Raw genomic sequence first — 25344 nt, 5'->3', positions numbered from 1 at the left:
CCCCGACCCCCCCCACCCCCCCCTGTGACGTCAGCGCGCAAGCGCGCGCTGATTTGTCACAGGGGCCTCCCTAGTCGCGCTGGAAGCTCTGCTTCCAGCGCGATTGAAAAAGAAATGCAAAAGCATTTCTTTTTCAATCACTTGGGAGGCCCGGAGGGGCTTCAAAGGGAAGGAAAAGTATTTCCTTCCCTTTGAAGTCCCTCCGAGGGTTTCAAAAGCCGGATTGCTTGCAATCCGGCTTTTGAAACCCCACTAGACACCAGGGATTTTTTTTTTTTTCATTGAAATTGACCAAAGGGAGCGACCCCTTGGGCAAGGGTCGCTCCCAGGGGGGGCATTTTTTTTAAAAGGCCTTTTCTGACCCCCCTGGGGGCAGATCGGCCTTACTAGGCCGATCTGCCCCCAGGGGGGGCAGACACCTCTAGGCACCAGGGACCATTTTTTTTTTTTTTTTTTTTTTTTTGTTTCATTTTTTTTTTTTTTGTGGGGAGCGACCCCTTAGGCAAGGGTCGCTCCCCTTGGGGGAAAATTATATTTTGGCCATTTCTGCCTCCCTTGGGGGCAGATTGGCCTATTTTGATGAGGCCAATCTGCCCCCAAGGGGGGTAGAAACCACTAGACACCAGGGAGTTTTTTCTTTGCGTGAATTTCATGCAAAGGGAGCGACCCCTTAGGCAAGGGTCGCTCCCTGGGGGGGAGGGCAATTTATTTTAGGCCATTTCTGCCCCCCCTGGGGGCAGATCGGCCTATTATTAGGCCGATCTGCCCCCAGGGGGGGAAGAAACCTCTAGGCGCCAGGGCAATTTTTTTTTTTGTGTTTTTTTTTTTTGTTCTTTCTTTTTTTTAGAGATGGGGAGCGACCCATCAGGCAAGGGTCGCTCCCCTGGGGGGCAAATTGTATTTAGACCATTTCTGCCCCCCTGGGGGCAGATTGGCCGATTTTAGGTCAATCTGCCCCCAAGGGGGCAGAAACCACTAGGCACCGGGGATTTGTTTTTTGGCGCCAATGTCACGCAGGGGGAGCGACCCCGTAGGCAAGGGTCGCTCCCGGGGGGGGGGTGGGGGTTGGGGGGGCAAATTTATTTTAGGCCATTTCTGCCCCCCCGGGGGACAGATCGGCCTATTATTAGGCCGAACTGCCCCCGGGGGCGGGGCAGAACACTCTAGGCGCCAGGGCAATTTTTTTTTTGTGTGTTTTTTTTTTTGTTGTTTCTTTTTTTAGAGATGGGGAGTGACCCATCAGGCAAGGGTCGCTCCCCTGGGGGGGCAAATTGTATTTAGACCATTTCTGCCCCCCTGGGGGCAGATTGGCCAATTTTAGGTCAATCTGCCCCCAAGGGGGCAGAAACCACTAGGCACCGGGGATTTGTTTTTTGGCGCCAATGTCACGCAGGGGGAGCGACCCCGTAGGCAAGGGTCGCTCCGGGGGGGGGGGGGGTGGGGGTTGGGGGGGCAAATTTATTTTAGGCCATTTCTGCCCCCCCGGGGGACAGATCGGCCTATTATTAGGCCGAACTGCCCCCGGGGGGGGGGGCAGAACACTCTAGGCGCCAGGGCAATTTTTTTTTTGTGTGTTTTTTTGTTGTTGTTTCGTTTTTTAGAGATGGGGAGCGACCCATCAGGCAAGGGTCGCTCCCCTGGGGGGGCAAATTGTATTTAGACCATTTCTGCCCCCCTGGGGGCAGATTGGCCAATTTTAGGTCAATCTGCCCCCAAGGGGGCAGAAACCACTAGGCACCGGGGATTTGTTTTTTGGCGCCAATGTGACGCAGGGGGAGCGACCCCGTAGGCAAGGGTCGCTCCCGGGGGGGGGGTGGGTGTTGGGGGGGCAAATTTATTTTAGGCCATTTCTGCCCCCCCGGGGGGCAGATCGGCCTATTATTAGGCCGATCTGCCCCCGGGGGGGGGGGGGGGGCAGAAACCTCTAGGCGCCAGGGGAATTTTTCTTTTTTTTCTTTGTTTTTTTTTTTTTAGAGATGGGGAGCGACCCATCAGGCAAAAGTCGCTCCCCTGGGGGACAAATTGTATTTAGGCCATTTCTGCCCCCCTTGGGGGCAGATTGGCTGAGTTTAGGTCAACCTGCCCCCAAGGGGGCAGAAACCACTAGGCACCGGGGATTTGTTTTTTGGTGCCAATGTCACGCAGGGGGAGCGACCCCGTAGGCAAGGGTCGCTCCCGGCGGGGGAGGGTGGGGGTTGGGGGGGCAAATTTATTTTAGGCCATTTCTGCCCCCCCCCCCTGGGGCCGGCTGAGCTACAGGCCAAACACCACAGGTAGGCACCTTGCAAAAAACACCTCTGTTTTCTGTGAAAAAATATGTTGTGTCCACGTTGTGTTTTAGGCCATTTCCTTTTGTGGGCGCTAGGCCTACCCACAGAAGTGATGTACCATTTTTATCGAGAGACTTAGGGGAACGCTGGGTGGAAGGAAATTTGTGGCTCCTCTCAGATTCCAGAACTTTCTGTCACCGAAATGAGAGGAAAAAGTGTTTTTTGGGCCAAATTTTGATGTTTGCAAAGGATTCTGGGTAACATAACCTGGTCTGAGCCCCGCAAGTCACCCCATCTTGGATTCCCCTGGGTTTCTAGTTTTCAAAAATGCACTGGTTTGCTAGGTTTCCTCAGGTGTCGGCTGAGCTACAGGCCAAAATCCACAGGTAGGCACTGCTTTTTATAAAAAAATTTGATGTGTCCACGTTGTGTTTTGGGCCCTTTCCTTTCGTGGGCGCTAGTCCTACCCACACAAGTGATGTATCATTTTTATCGGGAGACTTGGGGGAACGCTGGGTAGAAGGAAATTTGTGGCTCCTCTCAGATTCCAGAACTTTCTGCCACAGAAATGTGAGTAACATGTGTATTTTTAGCCAAATTTTGAGGTTTGCAAAGGATTCTGGGTAACAGAACCTGGTCCGAGCCACACAAGTCACCCCTCCTTGGATTCCACTAGGTCTCTAGTTTTCAGAAATGCATAGGTTTGGTAGGTTTCCCTAGGTGGCGGCTGAGCTAGAGGCCAAAATCTACAGGTAGTCACTTTGCTAAAAACCAGCTCTGTTTTCTGTGATATGTCCACGTTGTGTTTTGGGGCATATCCTGTCGCGGGCGCTAGGCCTACCCACACAAGTGAGGTATCATTTTTATCGGGAGACGTGGGGGAACGCTAGGTGGAAGGAAATTTGTGGCTCCTCTCAGATTCCAGAACTTTCTGCCACAGAAATGTGAGTAACATGTGTTTTTTTAGCCAAATTTTGAGGTTTGCAAAGTATTCTGGGTAACAGAACCTGGTCCGAGCCCCGCAAGTCACCCCTCCTTGGATTCCCCTAGGTCTCTAGTTTTCAGAAATGCACAGGTTTGGTAGCTTTCCCTAGGTGCCGGCTGAGCTAGAGGCCAAAATCTACAGGTAGGCACTTCGCAAAAAACACCTCTGTTTTTTTCCAAAATTTAGGATGTGTCCACGTTGCGCTTTGGGGTGTTTCCTGTCGCCGGCGCTAGGCCTACCCACGCAAGTGAGGTATCATTTTTATCGGGAGACTTGGGGGAACGCTGGGTGGAAGGAAATTTGTAGCTTCTCTCAGATTCCAGAACTTTCTGCCACAGAAATGTGAGGGACATGTGTTTTTTTAGCCACATTTTGAGGTTTGCAAAGGATTCTGGGTAACAGAACCTGGTCCGAGCCCCGCAAGTCACCCCTCCTTGGATTCCCCTAGGTCTCTAGTTTTCAGAAATGCACAGGTTTGGTAGGTTTCCCTAGGTGCCGGCTGAGCTAGAGGCCAAAATCTACAGGTAGGCACTTCGCAAAAAACACCTCTGTTTTTTTCCAAAATTTAGGATGTGTCCACGTTGCGCTTTGGGGTGTTTCCTGTCGCCGGCGCTAGGCCTACCCACGCAAGTGAGGTATCATTTTTATCGGGAGACTTGGGGGAACGCTGGGTGGAAGGAAATTTGTAGCTCCTCTCAGATTCCAGAACTTTCTGCCACAGAAATGTGAGGGACATGTGTTTTTTTAGCCAAATTTTGAGGTTTGCAAAGGATTCTGGTTAACAGAACCTGGTCCGAGCCCCGCAAGTCACCCCTCCTTGGATTCCCCTAGGTCTCTAGTTTTCAGAAATGCACAGGTTTGGTAGGTTTCCCTAGGTGGTGGCTGAGCTAGAGGCCAAAATCTACAGGTAGTCACTTTGCTAAAAACAGCTCTGTTTTCTGTGATATGTCCACGTTGTGTTTTGGGGCATATCCTGTCGCGGGCGCTAGGCCTACCCACACAAGTGAGGTATCATTTTTATCGGGAGACGTGGGGGAACGCTGGGTGGAAGGAAATTTGTGGCTCCTCTCAGATTCCAGAACTTTCTGCCACAGAAATGTGAGGAACATGTGTTTTTTTAGCCAAATTTTGAGGTTTGCAAAGGATTCTGGGTAACAGAACCTGGTCCGAGCCACACAAGTCACCCCTCCTTGGATTCCCCTAGGTCTCTAGTTTTCAGAAATACATAGGTTTGGTAGGTTTCCCTAGGTGGCGGCTGAGCTAGAGGCCAAAATCTACAGGTAGTCACTTTGCTAAAAACAGCTCTGTTTTCTGTGATATGTCCACGTTGTGTTTTGGGGCATATCCTGTCGCGGGCGCTAGGCCTACCCACACAAGTGAGGTATCATTTTTATCGGGAGACGTGGGGGAACGCTGGGTGGAAGGAAATTTGTGGCTCCTCTCAGATTCCAGAACTTTCTGCCAGAGAAATGTGAGGAACATGTGTTTTTTTAGCCAAATTTTGAGGTTTGCAAAGGATTCTGGGTAACAGAACCTGGTCCGAGCCCCGCAAGTCACCCCTCCTTGGATCCCCCTAGGTCTCTAGTTTTCAGAAATGCACAGGTTTGGTAGGTTTCCCTAGGTGGCGGCTGAGCTAGAGGCCAAAATCTACAGGTAGTCACTTTGCTAAAAACAGCTCTGTTTTCTGTGATATGTCCACGTTGTGTTTTGGGGCATATCCTGTCGCGGGCGCTAGGCCTACCCACACAAGTGAGGTATCATTTTTATCGGGAGACGTGGGGGAACGCTAGGTGGAAGGAAATTTGTGGCTCCTCTCAGATTCCAGAACTTTCTGCCACAGAAATGTGAGGAACATGTGTTTTTTTAGCCAAATTTTGAGGTTTGCAAAGGATTCTGGGTAACCGAACCTGGTCCGAGCCACACAAGTCACCCCTCCTTGGATTCCCCTAGGTCTCTAGTTTTCAGAAATGCACAGGTTTGGTAGGTTTCCCTAGGTGGCGGCTGAGCTAGAGGCCAAAATCTACAGGTAGTCACTTTGCTAAAAACAGCTCTGTTTTCTGTGATGTGTCCAGGTTGTGTTTTGGGGCATATCCTGTCGCGGGCGCTAGGCCTACCCACACAAGTGAGGTATCATTTTTATCGGGAGACGTGGGGGAATGCTGGGTGGAAGGAAATTTGTCGCTCCTCTCAGATTCCAGAACTTTCTGCCACAGAAATGTGAGGAACATGTGTTTTTTTAGCCAAATTTTGAGGTTTGCAAAGGATTCTGGGTAACAGAACCTGGTCCGAGCCACACAAGTCACCCCTCCTTGGATTCCCCTAGGTCTCTAGTTTTCAGAAATGCACAGGTTTGGTAGGTTTCCCTAGGTGGCGGCTGAGCTAGAGGCCAAAATCTACAGGTAGTCACTTTGCTAAAAACAGCTCTGTTTTCTGTGATGTGTCCACGTTGTGTTTTGGGGCATATCCTGTCGCGGGCGCTAGGCCTACCCAAACAAGTGAGGTATCATTTTTATCGGGAGACTTGGGGGAACATAGAATGGCAAAACAAGTGTTATTGCCCCTTGTCTTTCTCTACATTTATTCCTTCCAAATATAGGGGTGTGTGTAAAAAAGACATCTATTTGAGAAATTCCATGTAATTCACGTGCTACTATGGTCACCCCGGAATTCAGAGATGTGCAAATAACCACTGCTCCTCAACACCTTATCTTGTGCCCTTTTTGGAAATGCAAAGGTTTTCTTGATAGCTATTTTTTACTCCTTATATTTCAGCAAATGAATTACTGTATACCCGGTATAGAATGAAAACGCACTGCAGGGTGCAGCTCATTTATTGGCTCTGGGTTCCTCGGGTTCTTGATGAACCTACAAACCCTATATATCCCCGCAACCAGAGGAGTCCAGAAGACGTAACGGTATATTGCTTTCGATAATCTGACATTGCAGGGAAAAGTTACAGAGTAAAAAGTAGAGAAAAATTGATGTTTTTTTCACCTCAATTTCAATATTTTTCTTTTTCAGCTGTTATTTTCTGTAGGAAACCCTTGTAGGATCTACACAAATGACCCCTTGCTGAATTCAGAATTTTGTCTACTTTTCAGAAATGTTTAGGTTTCTGGGATCCAGCATTGGTTTCATGACCATTCCTGTCACTGACTGGAAGGAGGCTGAAAGCACAAAAAATTGCACAAATGGGGTATGCCCCAGTAAAATGCCAAAATTGTGTTGAAAAATTGGGTTTTCGGATTCAAGTCTGCCTGTTCCTGAAAGCTGGGAAGCTGCTGAGTTTAGCACCGCAAACCCTTTGTTGATGCCATTTTTAGGGGAAAAACCACAAGCCTTCTTCTGCAGCCACTTTTTCCAATTTTTTTGAAAAAAACAAAATTTTCCCTGTATTTTGGCCAATTTCTTGGCCTCTTTCAGGGGAACCCACAAAGTCTGGGTACCTCCAGAATCCCTAGGATGTTGGAAAAAAAGGACGCAAATTTGGCTTGGTTAGCTTATGTGGACAAAAAGTTATGCGGGCCTAAGCGCGAACTGCCCCAAATAGGCAAAAAAAGGCCTGGCACAGGAGGGGGAAAAGGCCTGGCAGCGAAGTGGTTAAATGTACGAAACCATAGAACTTCACCAGTTATAGTTAGAGTTACCTCAAGTAATTATAACATGTGCTCTAAGGTAACTATAAGTTACACCCTCGCCATGCACTGCTGATTACCCCAGAAATAACCATACACATGCCATCTTTCATAATATCAATGTAATATTTGAAGTACAATTTTTGGCAAAAAAAGGGGCAAAATATAGTTACCTTAGGACACAAGTTATAGTTACCTGAGGTAACTGTAAGTGTAACTGGTGAATTTCTATGGTTTGGTATGTTTAAAATGTGAGCCTAACTAAAATGTCCCTGCAACCTTTAGTTTTTTAAGTGATTATATATATATATATATATATGCATATATATATTGTGTCCAAAAAGTCATTTACAGCACTCCAAAGTTCCTTTAGGCAGATTTATTGATAAGAATAGCAACCACTAACGTGTTTCAACTCCACTTGAGTCTTGCTCGCGGTAAATTAGTTTTTTTCATACCGCCCTTAAATAGTGTGATGTCATTGTTACCGCCCCATTGCATTCTGGTTATGGTAGTTTGACATAATACAAAAGCATATATGTAAGTGAAATTTAAAAGATAAAATGAAAAATATAAAATGAAAAATATCACTCAAATTAGAATCCTAAAGTTGAAAGAATGTCCAATAAAAAATCAAATTACATTACAATAATTACTTCTATATAAATGAGACTTATGACCAATGTTATTTTCTACATTTTCAATATGTTGCCTCCATTTTTGCAATCGCTAAATTTTCATCATGAGAATGTTATACATATACCTACATGCATATTTTTATATGTATGTATTTCTTTTTATATTCTTATCTTTTTTCATTTTTTGAAGATAGGATTATCACCAATCTTGTCTTACTCTATTATCAAACCATACATTGCTTATGATGTTATCTCATATAAATAGAAACATATAAATCATTTCAGATCTTTCATTGCTGCTTATCACATATTACAACAATTATTAATCATTAAATGTCTGCTAAGTGCATTTACAAAATAAATTTCAACATCACCTCAACAAGGAAACTGATTATTTAAACATAATAACTATCAATCCTTCATACAAGATTCAATCATATCTGTTCTTACATTAAATTAAGTGTTATATTATCCATATCCTCTCCATTCGAACAATATTTTTTATTCCACCATGATTATTTTCCAATTGATAGAAAACTTAGCAATTGCTCACATATCATCCAATAATTTTTGATAATCATTCAATTCAATATTGTACTAATCCCCTCAACTATTCATTGTTGGTATAGTTGGTTCATTATAAATGCTCAAAAAGTTCTTCATCCATGTGCTTTTGCATGAGTGTACCTATGTTTTTATCTATGTTTGAAGTGGTGTGTTTGTGTGTTTCGTGTGTAGAGCAGGCGTTAAAATGGGCCTTCCATTCTTTAGAATGGGGTCCTATGGACTCTGCAGGAATAGCGGCAATATTTTGGCACTGCTCCTGCTGAGTACCTCAAAAGCATCATGAGAAATGATTCTATTGCCCACTACCTTGCACCATGGTGCGCCGTATTTTAAATACGGTGCACACATGGTGGTGGAAGGGGTGCGCTAAGGGGGCGCAGGGAAATTGGCGCTGCACTCGGTGCAGTGCCACTTACCATAAATCTGCCCCTATGTGTTGCTGATCGAGAGCCTGTAAGTTAACCCATATTTTCTGATTATTTGAAAAAAAACTATAAAAGGGAGCCTATTCTGCTCTATCTTCTGGTTCAATAACAATCTCATAACACATTTCCATCAACATTTTAGACACTTCTTTGCTTCACTGAAGGGAACAGTTCTCAATTTATGGATAATCAGAACTTTTAATCTGGGTTATTGGAAACTCACTCAACTTTCCTAGTTCCTTGTGAAATAACACCTCTGACTTTGTCTAAAGCCTTTCCTAAAGAAATATCTCTAGCAGTCATTCAAAAATTGGAGTTTCATAATTATTACTTCAAAATATGGTGCTTTAGTGTTTTGAGTAAAACATTTCAAGATTACACTGGTGGCACCTACCAAAAACATATGGGCCCTTCTCCGCCATGTACACTTTAGCCAGTCTCTTTCTACCATGGCAATCATTAGTGGTAACAAAACAATCATATCAATCCCTATCTTTCAATCAACATATGCTTTAGCATCATTTTGATTCTAGTGCCTTATACTTTAGAAATAACAGTGAATGGCAAAATAGAATCTACCAATACCTTGAGAGAGTTGCAATCATTCTCAGTTGCACAGTTGGGAGCAGTTTAAAGTTCTTCATCAATATCAATAACGTTTACTTTAACACCAATGCAATACTACGACACAACAATGACATGTTTTTCAAGACCCAACTCTGATTCATGCACACTTCTATTTGTTTCAGTAGACGTATCTAAAAGAACTTGTGAAAAACATGACTGATCACCTTCAACGTCTTTCAAATTAAATAGAATTTTTTCAGTTGCATTCAAAACCATATTGACAATAATATCCTCTGAAGCAACATATTGCACAACAGTTACCATTCTAACACTACATGTGTTGCATTTATTTGATAAATACAACTCCCTCTTCCCAAAGCAGGACAGGATTTTTGTGATGAAAAATTACATATTAAATCACAAAATGAACATTTAGGGCCTCATTATGATAACCTGTCCACCGAACTTCTGACGGGGAGGTTGCCGCCATGCTGGCTACTTCCCTGCCGGGCTCATTATGACTTTCCTGCTGGGCTGACGGATGGAAACCAAGGATTCCTTCAGTCAGTCCAGTGGAAGAGTGACATCAGCAATGTTGCCGGCTCGTAATCGAGCTAGCGACAATGCTGCCACCGCAGGGTGCACCAGCACACAGACAGTGAGCATTGGGAGGGTGCTGGGCAGGGAGACCGCTGCACTGCCTATGCCAAGTGCATGGGCAGTGCAGGGCCTCCTGGTGGTATCACCATGAAATGACTGGCAGAGAACCAGGTCGTAATCAGCAAGGTGGCTGATTCTGACATCTGCCACCATCAGCCCATTGGGATCACTGATCCCAGTAGAAGCAGTGGTACCCTGGTGGTCTAACCACCAGGGTTGTAATGTGGTGTTGGGACCACCACAGCAGTGGGGGTCCTGACCATCACTGCGAGGCTGACGGTCTGAAGACCGCCAGCTTCATTAACAGGCCCTTAATCTTAACATGATTACCTACATCGATTTGCTATGATTTTTCTTTAATTTAATCTTACCTTATTTCTTTCCTCATAAACATTAGTAGATACCTCAGCAGCATTTGCATTTGATCAAGTGTCAAGCTTCAATGTTTTAAAAGAGACAATAGAGCTTTCAACTCTTTTTGCAATATCAGTAGTTTCTGCAAATGTGGAACTGCACTAGCTGAGTAACTGTCCTTGTATTTTTTGATCGAACAAAAATTGATTTGGTCCTGAATGTACAAATCCACTAGGTTCCCAAAATCTTAGTTCGTTTTCAGAACTGTAAGCATAGCTACATGCTCTAAGGTAACTATAACTTGCACCCCCGCCGTGCACAGTTTTTTCCTAAAAATGTTCACTGCAAAAATCACATTGATATTATCAAGGATGGTATGTGTGCCGTAATTTGTGGGGTAATTAGCAGTGGATGGCGAGGGCGTGAGTTATAGTTACCTTAGGGCACGAGGTATAGTTACTTTAGGCAAAGCCGCAGCAAACAGCTAGGTCCCGGAGTCAGCACCCTCGGGACATAGCAGAAGCCGACCCCGAGGGATGGCGGTCCCCAGGGCCATCAGTGTCTCCAAGAGGGAGGACGCGCTGCCCATCTCCAACATGAAGATAGCCCCAGGGATGGTGGTCCCTGGGGCTAATGAGGGTCCAAAACTGACCCCATTTACATTGTTTTATATTTTCTCGGGGAGGGATGTGTCCCCCAGGGCGCGGGGGCATGGCTCTCCTGCATATATCTATAATGAAGCCCCGAGGGGTGGTGGTCCCTGGGGCCTGCGGGGCCGTGGTCCCCCTGCATACATAAACAAATAAAGCCCTGGGGAGGTGGCGGTCCCCAAGGCAACGGGGGTTGCGCCCCCCGCATATTAAAAAATGAAAACTCTGGGGAGGTGGTGGTTTCCAGAGCTGTGTGGGGCCAGAAGCCCCCCTATACTAAATTATTTACTCCCTCGGGACCTGACCCACCAAAGGGCATATTAAAAAAACGTGCTCTTGTTTAGTTTTTTTCCTTTTTTTTGCTGTGAATTCGCGAATCTTGTGAACTCGTGGCAAAAACAATAATGTAAAACAATGTTTTTTGCTAGGGTGCCCACCCCCCAACCAGTGCTAAGGGGTCAGGGTGTCCCTACCCTGGTCCCTCTTATTTTATTTTTACTTTATTTCTGGGACTCTGCTCAAGCCGAGTCCCAATATGGCTGCCAACACTTCCTGGTAAGGAAGGTGTTGGGAGACAGTCAGAGCTGTGCATTTCCCTGCACGAGCTCATCTTTGTTCGCAAATACTTTGTGGCCAAAGGTATACAAATCTGAATTTCCCTAAATTTCTCAAAAACTACTGAACAGATTTAATCCAAATAAGCAAAAGCATCATCTGTGTACCAACCGCTAGCTTTCTGCCAAATATGGTGTAATTCCATCCAGTGGTGCGGCCTGTAGTCGTGTCTAAAGAATCCCATGGGAAACGCAATGCTTTTTGAGCCCCCTTTTTCTTGGCCTCCGCTTGATGGATCACCATTAAACTATTTGGAATATTTCGTGAAGATTCGTCAAACGGTGCCAAAGATATAGGCAAGTCAAAAAATGACTTTCCTATGGAAACATGGTCCTAACCATAACTACGTACTGGTGGCTGCCAGTAGGTTATATATATATATATATATATATATATCAGACAGCAGACACGACTCAGGCCCCTTGACTCAAAAACCAAGGCAAGAAATCATTTTTGGGGTGTCTTACCGCCCAAAAACTGATGCTAGACTCCTGCCTGTCCCACTTGTGCCTTGTAGTTCACCCTGGGAACTCATACTTATAGTCACATATGACAGAAATGTATGGAGTGCCTGCCTCAATGACAATGTCATTAGTGAACTAAGAGGCATGTCAGTAGTCATGTGAACTCTGAACGTAACCTAGACTTTTATTATTGATGGAGCCACATGATACTCTATATAAATATAAGGTAGAAGGTGTTTGCACAGAGCACATCCTGAGTACAAACATTTAAACTTCCGTTCATATGTGATAATAAATCAAAATGAGGCTCTGTGAAGTAAAATATTTGTCTAGGATCACATAATTTGGACGTGCAAGGAAGCCGGTATTGATTACAGGTTATCTGGTTTCACATTTTGAAATTCAGCTATTAGGGGCCGTATCACACATATGGTGTATTTTCCTTGTTTGCGCCGGTGCACTTTTGAAAAAGTGCACCCTACACAAAACAAGGCGAAGGCACTGTATTCCGATTAATGTGCTGCCCCCAGGACAGTCGAAAACTTGCACTGCCCTTGTGTCAGTGCATTCAAGTCGACACTTTTAAGGTGGGTTAGGGATCCCCTTGCAGGCAGGTGCACTAAGTGACTGCACCCACCTGCAAAGGGATGTCTGGGGTGTTCATAGGACCCCCTCCAGAGGGCGCGCCTCCTGACAGCTTCTTTGCCTCTGCACCCGCATATATAATACGGCTTGATTGCAGAGGCAAAGGAATTCATTCATTTGCATGGGGCAACGCCCCCCTGTAAATGAGGGAACACCCTTTGCTGATAGCACTGGTGTTATATGTGCGCCAGCGCTATCTGGTAACAGAAACGGCCGCACAAGTGTCTGCGGCCCTTTCTGTAATACAAAGTGCCCCGGGGGCACGCAAAGCAGGTGCACATGCCGGTTGCGCCCCCAGGGCACTCCTATAATACGGCCCCAGGTGTATATCTATGTCTCTTTCTCCTGTAACATAAAGGTCACTATTTTTTCTATTATTTTTGGCCCATGAGAGAAACCAGCACAGAGACAGCAGTCCTGACTCTAGGCCCATTTTTCCAACTACCAAGCCAAGAATGTATTCATTTGGGGGGTGTCACACTACGCCCAAGGCCACAGCAGATCAATGGCATGTCTTGTCCAATGGCGAGGCCAAAAGAGAAGTCAAGGTGAGGTTTCTGTGTTCATGAGATGAAACGGGTTATTGTCACCAAAATATAAAGTAGAATTACTATAGGTAGGAAAGCTCACAAAAGAAGTTTAATACCATAGAAAGCCCAGGCACCACTGTACCAAAAACAACCAGGGAAAGGGGAAACTGTTAAGGATCAGAATCGAGAATGTGGAACAAAAAACAAAATAAAAGTTGAATGCATTACACCACTGCCACAATAGTATAACTTTCTAAACCATCAACCTAGTATAACACTCTATTACACATTCTACAACAGTTCGGCAGTGTTCAAAGGGAGGGTTACTTTTCAGCAGTATTTTGAGAACGACTTATATCAGAACTGCAACCTTATTTAACCAATCATTAGGCATAACGATAAGTTTGGCTTCATGGGTGGCTCCTCCGCTAGGGCGGAGGAGCGTCGCACCCCTGCCAGCAGCAGGAACTGCAGAACTTTTACAGTAAAAACCTAATAAACTCAGTTTATTAGGTTTTTACTATAAAAGTTGGTGGAGCCACAGGAGTGACATGGACGAAGGGGGAGTGCACAGCACGCCCCCTCAGTGGGCAAGTGTGTTTAGCCAGCTGAACATACATGCACACTGTGGTCTCTCCAGCCCCAGCACTGTGTCGCTGACCTGGAGATAGCATGCACAGGCACCCAGTCTGCCTCGGAGTGCCCTGGCTCGGAGCTCTCAGACAATCCTAACGCTACTTTGAGCAGCATCAGTATTGGCCGCAGGGCAGGCTGGGAGCCTGTGCCTGCAACGACAGAGCAGAGTGGATGGAGCGGCACGGGGTGGGAAAAAGGTGCGTTTTATTTTTTTGGGTCCACCCCTCAACCTCCCCGCCACGCGCCGTGCCACCCCTCCCTTTCTCCCGCCCATGAGCTACGACTGTCTGGCTTATAACTGAAAGAGCTTATTCATTGATGCTTTGCATTGATAGTTGAGTTGATGGGTGAGTGTTGTAATGGGAAGATAAGTCATTGGTTAAGAGAAAGGCACAGATTAAAGTAAGATGAATGGGTGAGTACAAATAGATGAGAAAAATAAGGCCAGTGTAAGGGATGGCTTGGGCAGTTTATGAGGGCATGTATAGGAGTGATGATGCAGGGACAGGAAGGAGAGAAGTATGGGGAAGAGAAGGGAATGGGAGATTGGGCAGTGGGTGGAGAAAGCAATTGAGTGAGTGAATAGGTTTTCAGAGTTTACTTGCAATTGGAAAAAATAGTAAATGTTGTTGCTGGGCTGAAGCCTCTAGAAAGCAATGAAAATGGCATAATGTATAACAATTGACATCATGTTTAAAGCATTGTAATGTGTCAAAGTAAAAATGCTTCTACACCGAGTAATAAGATTACAAAAAGTTGCGAGTGCAAACCATATATTTTGAGATTAGGAGATACATTTATCACATAAATGTATCAAATCTTGCAATATTTGAGTCATGTAGTTTACATAACTGTTTCCCATGAATAACAGTAGTTCCATCACAGGTCATACCTAAAAAGGTTATGTGCACTATATGCATATAAACAAAACGTTTCATGTTACTAGACTCACCCACCACACCTATAAACTGTAGAAGACTGCCCCAGTGCTTGTACCCCTCTGCCCCCTTCACCAGTGGGACGGTCATCACCACACTGGTCTCTGTGAAAGTGTGGCAGTGCTGTTATAACTATCATGATTTTTTCCTTTTAGGGATCCCCTTATTGAATTACATAACATAGTTATTCAGATCTAAATGGTGAATACATAATGCACATTTACTGATTCCATTATTCATTTAAATGTGATACTCAAATCTGTCTGAATATATAGGTTTGTGTGTGTGTGTGTGTGTGTTATTTTATCTGCATGCAGTTCTCTGTGTTCCATATTTGATGATGTTTGGGAGCTAATACTTTTTACTTCTCAATTACTGTTATTAAACATAGAGTATAGTTTCACTGAACTTTTCTGCCAATTGTTTAATAAAAATAGAATAAACTTCAACGATGATCAGATAGTTAGAAAAGCTAAGAACACAATCAGCCTAACAGACATGGATCGACCCTCCTTAGACCCACATCTTGCTCAAAACTTAGAGTCGGACAGTAGGACAGCAGAGATTAACTCAGCAATTGCAAAACTTCTCCTGGGTAGGGCTCCTGGACTGGATACTTTAACAATGCTAACTACAAAATGTTTTGCACACTTCTGACCCCGGTTCTGACATGCCTCTATAATGATTTTGCAAAAATAGGAATACTTACACCCACTATGTGAGAAGCAGTCACAATGGCTGTACTCAAACTAGGGAAAGATCCTAGACAGTGCTCATCGCAGGGTCCCATATCACTCCTAAATATGGAATCTTTGCCCGGTGGCTCAGTCACCATATGCAGGGACTTATGGGGGCGTAGTGATAATATTAAATGCATATTACATCTCAACGACAAAGTAAAACGCACAGGGAACCCAACATTCCAGGTGTTTATTTTTGCTGAGAAAACTTTAGACTGGGTCCACTGGCAGTTTTTGGCAGAAGTCCTAATGAATGTAGGTTTAGGACCTGATTCAGAACTACACCCACTGCCAAAGGTTAGAATAGTCGGACATCTCTCCCACGTCTTTGCAGTGACTAGGGGGATGAGACAAGGATGCCCTCTGTTTCCACTCCTATTTGCACCTAATATGGAACCACTGGAAGAGAAAGTGTGGTTAAATCCCAGTGTCCAAGCAGTGACAGCGGTCAACAACATAAACGGGCCCTCTGTGCAGACGATGTGATGGTAATGCTCTCCAACCCTAAGAACTCAATCCCATCACTCCTGGGGGAGCTAGACGACTATAGCAGAGCCTCCAACTTTAAAATGAACACTCATAAGTCACATATCATGAGCATCAATGCCCCCAGATTCTCAAAGAAGAGCCTCAACAATCCTATCCACTACTGTGGACACAGCAGTGTACATCATATCTGGGTATAAAAATCTGTTCATCCACAGATAAAAGCCACTCACTAAACTACAATGAGTTACTCAATACCGCACGCACAGACTTTCAGAGCTGGAAGATGAGCGGTCTGTTGCAGCTCGGCCAAATAAAAGCCATTAAGATGACACTGCTTTCCAAGATTCTCTATACAATGCAAACAATACCTCTGACCCCACAACCAGGAATACTGAAAAAGCTGCAGCGACTCATTGATTGTTTTATCTGGGAGAGCAAGGAAAACCACATTGCAAAAATCAGGTCATGCTGACCAATAGATTCCATACGTGCAACACTATTATGTGGCAGTGCAGCTCTGCTACATAGTGAAATGGAATTGCCCATCCACAAAGAAGCACTGGTGCATTGTGGACCAAGAGTGACAGGCTTGCATATTTCGAAAGTTCCTTGGCTAGCCAGGCGACATAGACCATGGGATGTCTACAAGTCTCCAGTTATAAAAGTGACAATGGTGGTGTGGGACAAGCTTCTGATCACAAGAGGACTGATGACGATACCCAATGGCCAGATGAAAAGGCAATCCAAATTTCACTCTCGCAGCAACAGGTTCAAAGAGCCAACTATAAGAGAATGGATGACTTCTACACCCTGACGGCATAACTTCCTTTGAATAACTGAAACAAGACTTTGACATCCCTGAAGTCGATTGACGGCATAATATGCAAATTCAACACTGGAATACTCTATCTGCTGCTAGTGGACCCTTAAAGTGGCTCATCTTAAAACACGACGACAAACATATTTTATCTGACATTTACAAATTCTTGAGAAACCAAATTGAATTCACTACTTCACCCGCGCAGAAAAAATGGGAAGAAGAACTGGGACGACCCATATCTGTTAGGGAATGGAGGGACATATACACCAGAACATGGATCTCAGCTACCAGTAACGTAGGAAAAGAAACACTATGAAAAATGACACACTACATTTATAAAGCGCGGCTTATCACCCACATGGTCTCATGGCCCTAGCTGGGGGACGCGGGTCAGTCGAAGACTCAGGTCTTGAGGTCCTTCCTGAACTGAGCCAGTGATGGAGACTGCCTGAGATGAAGCTGCATCATGTTCTAGGCCTGGAGGAAGGAGAAGGATCTCCCTCCAGCTGTGCTCTTCCGGATCCTGGGGATGGTAGCGAGAGCCAGTTGTGCTGAGTGGAGTTGCCTACAGGAGGTGTAGAAGGAGAGATGGTAGTTGAGGTAGGCAGGTCCAATGTTGTGCAGGGCCTTGGATGCGTGGGTCAGGAGTTTGAAGGTGATGCATTGTTGTACACTACTAGTACTATACACCTGAACGTATACATAAATGGTGCCATGCTAGACCTAATACTTGTTGGTTGGGGGGCTGTGGTCATCAAGGCACTCTAACTTACTTACTATGGAATTGCCCAAAGCTACACAGGTTTTGGAAAGGGGTATTTGAGTACACAAACAACATGTTCAACACAGATACGCCTAGGATCCCTGCTTATACTCTTCTGAGTTTAACAAATCAACTAGTGTTTCCCCTTCAATCACACAGAGGGTAAGCCATTACAATGGTCCTCTGTGCCGCCAAACAGGCAATTACCGCTCATTGGAGTATGGTCCAAACACTTGAGCATGTAGATTGGCTTCAACGTTTCTAGGCCCTTTTGGAAATGGAGAATCGTACATCATCTCTAGAGAAACAGGAACTGCAATTTAAAAAGACTTGGGGACCCTGCGTTGCCTTTCTATCACAGGAATACAGAGAGCTCACTTGTCCCAAATACTTAACAGTGCTCCGCCTGACGAAGCCAGTTATCACTTGAGCCATAATTTTGCTTTGGACTTTACTGTCAAACAGGGTCATGGATGGTATAAGGAACTTCAGTTACATATTGCTTGATCCTTACTTTGTTTTCTGAATCGAGAGTGGGAGAGAAAGTTGGGGAGGTTTTGGGTGAGGGGTATCTTGTGCACAACACAGGAATAGTTTTTCATGTTTCTTTTCTCTTCTCTTTCACATATCCTGCACATGACAGCAATGTAATGTAGAGATGAGCCCCTGCTATTGTTTTCTTATTAGTGAAAAAACCCCAATCAAAACAGACATTAACCATAAAATAAATCCCTGGTTTGATAGTGTTTTAAGTGTGTCTTTCCATAAGGAAACATTCCAGTTTTAAACCTGTGACTGATTGTTATCTGAAAATCATCTCACTCATATACTGCTTCAGTGTATTCTAGAGTGGTTGCAGTATATCTGATTTTCTGTCACTGGTTGGCACACTGACAAAGTCTATCAGTGCCTTGGGGTATAGAAAGTCTATTTCCAGGCCATGCATGAAATATGGATCCAGGAAATGTATCAGTGTGAGGTCTGGAGTAGAAGCCACTACACTGCAGTAAAACACCCCACTTCCCTTTTCCCCTTTCCAAACTGCTCACAACTACACTCTAACAACACCCATAGTTTCACACCATCCGCTCCCACCATCACCACCACAGACATGACCGACAACACAACACCCCCCACCCTACCCTACTCCTCACCTGGACCCCTACCAATGATGAATGACGAAGAAATAGAAAAAACATGAACTCCATCCACTCAGGCAGACCCCTGCCCCAACCACATTTTCAACAAGGCCAGCCCAATCATCGCTCCCCAGCTCCGCACCGTAATCAACAGCTCCTTCGACGCCCCAACCTTCCCAGACACCTGGAAGCACACCAAAGTCACTGCACTCCTCAAAAAACCCAAAGCAGACCCTGAAGACCTCACCAACTACCGCCCAATCTCTCTTCTCCCCTTCCCCACCAAAAACGCTGAGAAGATAGTGAACGCCCAACTTTCTCACTTCCTAGAGGAAAACAACGCACTCGATGCCTCCCATTCTGGATTTCGGAAGAACCACAGTACTGAGACCGCCCTCACTGCCTGCACTGACGACATCAGAACCAGAGTCGACAAGGGCGAGACCGTCGCGCTCATCCTCCTGCACCTCTCCGCAGCCTTCGACACTGTTTGCCACCAAATCCTCCGCACACGCCTTTCCGACGCAGAAGTACGGCACAAGGCCCTAGACTGGCTCACCTCCTTCCTCGCTGAAAGTCCACCTCCCACCCTTCCAGTCCCCAGCAACCACGATCATCTGCGGGGTCCCCCAAGGGTCCTCCCTCAGCCCTACCCTCTTGAACATTTACATGGCCCGCTCGCCAACATCCTCTGCCCCCACTGAATCACCATCATCTCGTACGCAGACGACACCCAGCTTGTCATCTCCCTCACCAGGAACCCTTCCACCGTCAAGACAAACCTCCACGCCAGACTCCTCGACACCGCCAAATGGATGACAGCAAGCCACCTCAAACTCAACTCCAACAAAACAGAGATCATCATCTTCGGCCCCAACAAGATGGAATGGGAAGACTCCTGGTGGCCCACCGCCCTCGGATCACCCCCAAAACCCTCCACCCATGCACGCACGCAACCTCAGCATCATCCTAGACTCATTTCTCCCCATGGCTCAGCAAATCAACACAATATCATCCGCCTGTTTCAACACCCTTCGCATGCTACGGAAGACCTTCAAATGGATTCCCATAGAGGCCAGAAAAACCGTCACCCAGGCACTCATCAGCAGCAAATTAGACTACGGAAATGCCCTCTACGCTGATACCACAGCCAAGCTTCAGCAGAAACTCCAGCGTATCCAGAACGCAGCCGCACGTCTCATCCTCACCCTTCCATGCCACAAACACATCTCAGCTCACCTCAGATCCCTTCACTGGCTGCCCATCAGAAAAAGGATCGTCTTCAACGTCCTCATCCACGCTCACAAATCCTTCCACAACACTGGACCAGCCTACGAGTGAACTTCCACACAACCACTCGTCTCCTCCGCTCTGCTGACCTCGCCCTCGCCACAGTCCCATGCATCCAACGTACCACCTCCGGAGGCAGATCCTTCTCCTACCTCACCTCCAAGACCTGGAACTCCCTCCCCACCAACCTATGCAAGACCCAGGACCTCCTGACTTTCAGAAAGCTCCTAAAAACATGGCTTTTTGAGCAGTAATACGGCATCTCCCTCCCTACAGCACCTTGAGACCCTTCCGGGTGAGTAGCACGCCTAATACATTTTTGATTGATTGATTGATTGATAGCTGTACCACAGTGAGACCTGAGGCCATTGGAGTACTGTGCGAAATAAAGCTTCAATCACTGAGAATCCACCTCACTGTGGCCACTTGTGAGATAGTAGCTTCTTTCTAGCATGGTTACCCCCATTTTGGCCTGTTTGTCAGTGTGTATTTACAGTCTCACTGGGATCCTGCTAGCCAGGATACCAGTGCTCATAGTTAAAACCCTATTTGTCAGTGTGTTTTGCTTGTCTCACTGGGATCCTGCTAGTCAGGACCCCAGTGCTCATAGCTTGTGGCCTATGTGTGTTGTCAGTATGCTTAACTGTCACTAAAGTTCTGCTAACCAGAACTCCAGTGCTTATGCTCTCTCTACTTACCAAATTTATCACTTCACTTTAGTGACTCCATATTCCAATTCTGATTGGCACACTGGACCCCCCTTATAAGTCCCTAGTATATGGTACCTAGGTACACCGGGCACTGGGGTTCTAGGAGGTACTTATGGGCTGCAGCATTTCTTTTGCCACCCATAAGGAGCTCATACAAACCTTTCATCAGGACTGCCACTGCAGCCTGAGTGAGATAATGCACACACTATTTCACAGCCATTTTACTCTGCACTAGGTGACTTATAAGTCACCTATATGTCTAACCTTCAATTACTGAAGGCTAGGTGCAAAGTTACTGTATGTGAGGGCACCTATGCACTAGCAAAGGTGCCCCTACGTTATCCAGGGCCAATTGCCCAGACTTCCTGAGTGCGGGGATACCATTATAAGCGTGCACTACATATATGTCAAAACATATATGTAGCTTCACAATGGTAACTCCCAATATGGCCATGTGAGGTGTCTAAGATCATGGAATTGTCCCCCCAATCCAAATCTGGTATTGGGGGGCCAATCCCATGCACCCTGGGGGCTCCACCATGGACCCCCAGTACTACCAAACCAGCTCTCTGAGATTTCCACTGCAGCCCCAGCTGCTGCCACCTCACAGACAGGTTTCTGCACTCCTGGGGACTGAGCAGCTCAATCCCAGGAAGGCAGAACAATGCATTTCCTTTGGGAGGAGGGTGTTACACCCTCTCCCTTTGGAAATCGGTGTAACAGGCTTGGGAGGGGTAGCCTCCCAAAGCCTCTGGAAATGCTCTGAAGGGCACAAACGGTGCCCTCCTTGCATAATCCAGTCTACACCGATTCAGGAAACCCCAGTCTTTGTTCAGGCACAAAACTGGACAAAGGAAAGGGGAGTGACAACTCCCCTGTCCATCACCACCCCAGTGGTGGTGCCAAGAGCTCCTCCAGAGTGTCCCTGGCATTAGCCATCTTGGATTCCAAGGTGTGGGGACCCTCTGGAGACCTGAGTGGCCATTGCCAGCAGGTGACATCAGAGACACCTCCTGATAGGTGCATACCTGGGTAGGTAGCCAATACCCCTCTCAGGGCTATTTAGGGTCTCTCCTGTGGGTGTTTCCTCAAATTCAGTTTGCAAGATTCCTCCAGGACTCCTCTGCATCCTCTGCTTCAGCTTCTGACCATCGGATCAACCGCAGACTGCTCCAGGAACCACTGTAACGGCAAAAAAGTATCCAGGACGACTTCTGTGACCTGCAACTTCAGCTCCAGACAGCTTTTGCAACAGTTTCCAAGGTGTGCACACTCTGAGGACTGTCTGTCTTCACCCTGCACCAGAAGACCCAAAGGAATCTCCAGTGGAGTGATGGAGTCACTTCCCTGCTTCTCAGGCACCCTTATGCGGTGACGACAGATAGTCTTGGACTCCTCTCCTGATGTTGAGCATGCTCCCTGGAACACAGGTGGTGGACCAAAGTGACCCAGACTGTCCAAATTTGGTGGAGGTAAGAGCTTGCCTTCCTGTGCTGCAACAGTACCCCTGTGCACTGCATCTTCTGCAGCTCCTTGGGTTTCTGTGCACTTCTTCCAAGAATCCTTCAGACACAGCGTCCCAGCTCCCCAGCACTCCATCCAGTGACGCACAGCTCCCTGCGTTGTTCTACCGCGACGTGGGACCTTCCAGTGTAGTGTTGCGATGACAGCACTTTGCATCTTCTTTGTCCCCATGTTCTGGGACTCCCGTGGGCACTGCCTGGTCTTCTGAGGGCTCTCTGAAGTGCTGAGAGCCCCCTGTGTCTCCTCAGTCTGAGTTGAGACCCCCAGGTCCCTTCTGGATCCAGAGAGCTCCTTTTTGATGCAAACCACATAATTGCTTGAACCAAGGCTTGTTGGCGGAATCCAGCTACGCAAACAGCCTGTATCCAACAACTCGACGTGGGACATCTCCTGCACCAAGCAGGAACCCACAGTCATCTTCTTTGGTGCTCTTCTGTACTTTTCTTCTCACCGGAGAATACACTTTTGCACCTTCTTCTAGGTTGGCAGTTGACTCTTTTTTGACTTCTGGACTTGGTCTCCTCTCTCCACGGGTCTTCAAGTCCAGGAATACATCATTTGTTGCTTGAAGTCTTACTTGGTTCTTGCTAAATCTCTTATCACGACTTGTAGTGTGTCCTGAGGAAACTTGCTGTACTTTACTTCTGCTTTCCTGCTTTCCTGGGCTCTGGGTGGGGTACTTTACTCACCTTTGGTGTTTTCCTACACTCCCAGTACCCCTCTACACACTACACTTGCCATGGGGGGAATTTGTTATTCGCATTCCACTATTTTAGTATATGGTTTGTGTTGCCCCTAGGCCCATTGAAATCAATTGTATTTTCTACTGTTTGCACTATTCTATGACTACTTTCTTACCTGATATTGGTTACTAGTGTATATATTGTGTATAATACTTACCTCCAGAAGGAGTATTGCCTCTAAGATATTTTTGGCCTTGTGTCACTAAAATAAAGTACCTTTATTTTTGGTAACACTGACTATTGTCTTTTATTGTGTATACGTATTGTGTAGCTATAGTGGTATTGCAGGAGCTTTGTATTTCTCCTAGTTCAGCCTAAGCTGCTATGCAACAGCTACCTCTAGACAGTCTAAGCTTCTAGAACACTGCCTACATTTCACTAATAAGGGATAACTGCACCTGGTATAAGGTGTGAGTACCTTAGGCACCCACTACAAACCAGGCCAGCCTCCTACACCACTTATTACGGAAGGACCAGGCCACTGAACCTGTTGAACTAATGCTTCCATGCCCATGCCTCTTCTCGTCTCCTGTTGGAAGGTATGCAATGAACGTCCATAAAGTCGGGGAAGTAGCTCCAGGTCTGAGTGACAGTCATCACCTCCACCAGAAATATACTGGGAAACCAAAAAACAGGCACACACAGGAACATCAAGGAACATACACACAGATACATGGTAAAGCATTCACAGGCAAGCACACAAGTGTCCAATGTCAGTTACACAGTCATACCAGGGAGCAGTGACACACACTACATTGTGGTGAACTCTCACAAAGGATCATCATAGAGCAGGCACACTAGCATATGCAGGAGTGGTCTAATAAGTACACCAGGGTTCGGACATGCATAACACATATCCGAGTATGTTCATGCAAAGCAGACTATGGCACTTCAGGGTACAACTGCATCCAGTACAGAATGCACCAATCACTCTCAGGAACATCAGCGTCGGGCACATCGAGCCACACCAAACATGCATGTCTTGGATTAGGCATATCCATGCACATCTGCAGGGTTTCGATTGAATGACAGCAAATCAAAATCAACACTCACTCCCCCTTTATTTGATACATTAAGTCCCTTTAAAATGGTTAATAGCAAATCCAGTTATTTAAAGCAGGAAGGCTACAGTATAAAGCACTGATAATAGCAAGTTATTATTGTCATGGAACAATAACACATATGAAAACATAACATTGTAGAGCAATCACTAACAGGCACACCACGATTCACTCACAGCAGGGGGCACCTCTAGTCTAGGCGAATGTGACAGAAAGGAGCCTCATGGATAAGTAACACACATGCATATAATGTAGCAGTCACACAATCATATCAGAAAGTAAACAGGCACACTGTGGAGCTGACACAAGCAGTCACAGCATGTAGAAACGCAGGCAGTCGCAGCATGTAGCAGTTGCTAAAATAGACACCATGGAACAGTCACTCGTAAGCACATGATGGAGCAGTCACGCCTTGAAAAAGTATGACGGGATGCTGGCAATATGGCAGGAATTCCATATGCAAGCCAGACTAGAGAGCAATCAGGACAGGCGATTGGACTAGAAAATGGCAAGAGTTGGTGCTCTTGCCCTGCCCTTCCTCCACTGACTAAGGAGCTCGAGTTTACAGAGCAAAGCTGTGTGATTTCCTGACTGCCAGCAACAGAGCTCTGAGTGAGTTGAGTGAGTATACCTGGGCATATTACAACCAAAGGGACTGCACAACATTTTCTCGAAAATAGCAATAATACCATGCAGAGACTGGCCATTTCAGCTGAGCTTTAAAAATGTCTTAAAATTAAGAAACTTAATTTGTGAGACGCAATAAAGTCATGTCTTCTGTCTCAGGACACCCACGAAGCAGCTGTCTGGGGGTGGCTGGCTTCTTGTGATATATTACTAATCACATGAGATGCTATTTTAATAGGGAATATGTCTACTATAAAAGACTGGACCTTATTGCACCACATTTATACCATATTTTACTTGCATATTTAGGAATGTGTACTTCAAAATGCACCATTGGGGCCCATTGTTTCTAAACTCACTTGGGTCTTCCCTCACACACTCCTCAAGGTGGGGTTTGACTCACTACCATTTTTTTAAAAAATAGAGCTTCTTTTCAAAACTCCAGAAAGTTTAGTCAACTGATACCAGTGGCCAGCACGCCCACCTTAAAACGTGTTCCATCCCAATTTCACAGAGTAGGATACTTTAGAACTCTGTCTTCTGTTACCTAACTGCAAGCAGTAGTGACATGATATATGTGTGCGTTTTGTGTGTGTGTGTGTATATATAAATATATATATATATATTGAGGGCACTGTGTTTTCCGATGTGTGAAGCAATGCAGCCTTTGTGGTGCCCAAAGCACGTAGGGTCCGAGGTGTGGTGGCTCACATATTGGGCCTATGTCCTATTTCCGAAGATGGGGAGCATATGGGTGTTGGTGGGACAACTGTATCAGAGTGTCTTCTTTGATTCCCATGAATGTCAAGACGTTTGTGGCCCACGTGGCTAGATGAGAGTTTTCAGATGTTGAACAGGA

The 25344-nt window shown here is 45.8% G+C and overlaps 1 protein-coding gene across 1 annotated transcript in view; it reads right to left on the bottom strand.

Moving 5' to 3' along the window:
• Positions 1-25344, bottom strand: part of PGM5 (phosphoglucomutase 5) — a 712996-nt gene that overhangs the window by 88290 nt on the left and 599362 nt on the right. The gene's annotated exons all lie outside the window — the stretch shown is intronic.

The sequence above is a fragment of the Pleurodeles waltl genome, chromosome 1_1 (genome assembly GCF_031143425.1).
Source record: "Pleurodeles waltl isolate 20211129_DDA chromosome 1_1, aPleWal1.hap1.20221129, whole genome shotgun sequence".
NCBI lineage: Eukaryota > Metazoa > Chordata > Amphibia > Caudata > Salamandridae > Pleurodeles > Pleurodeles waltl.
The sequence above is the reverse complement of the archived record's forward strand: the minus strand, read 5'-3'. Positions and strand labels throughout refer to the sequence as shown.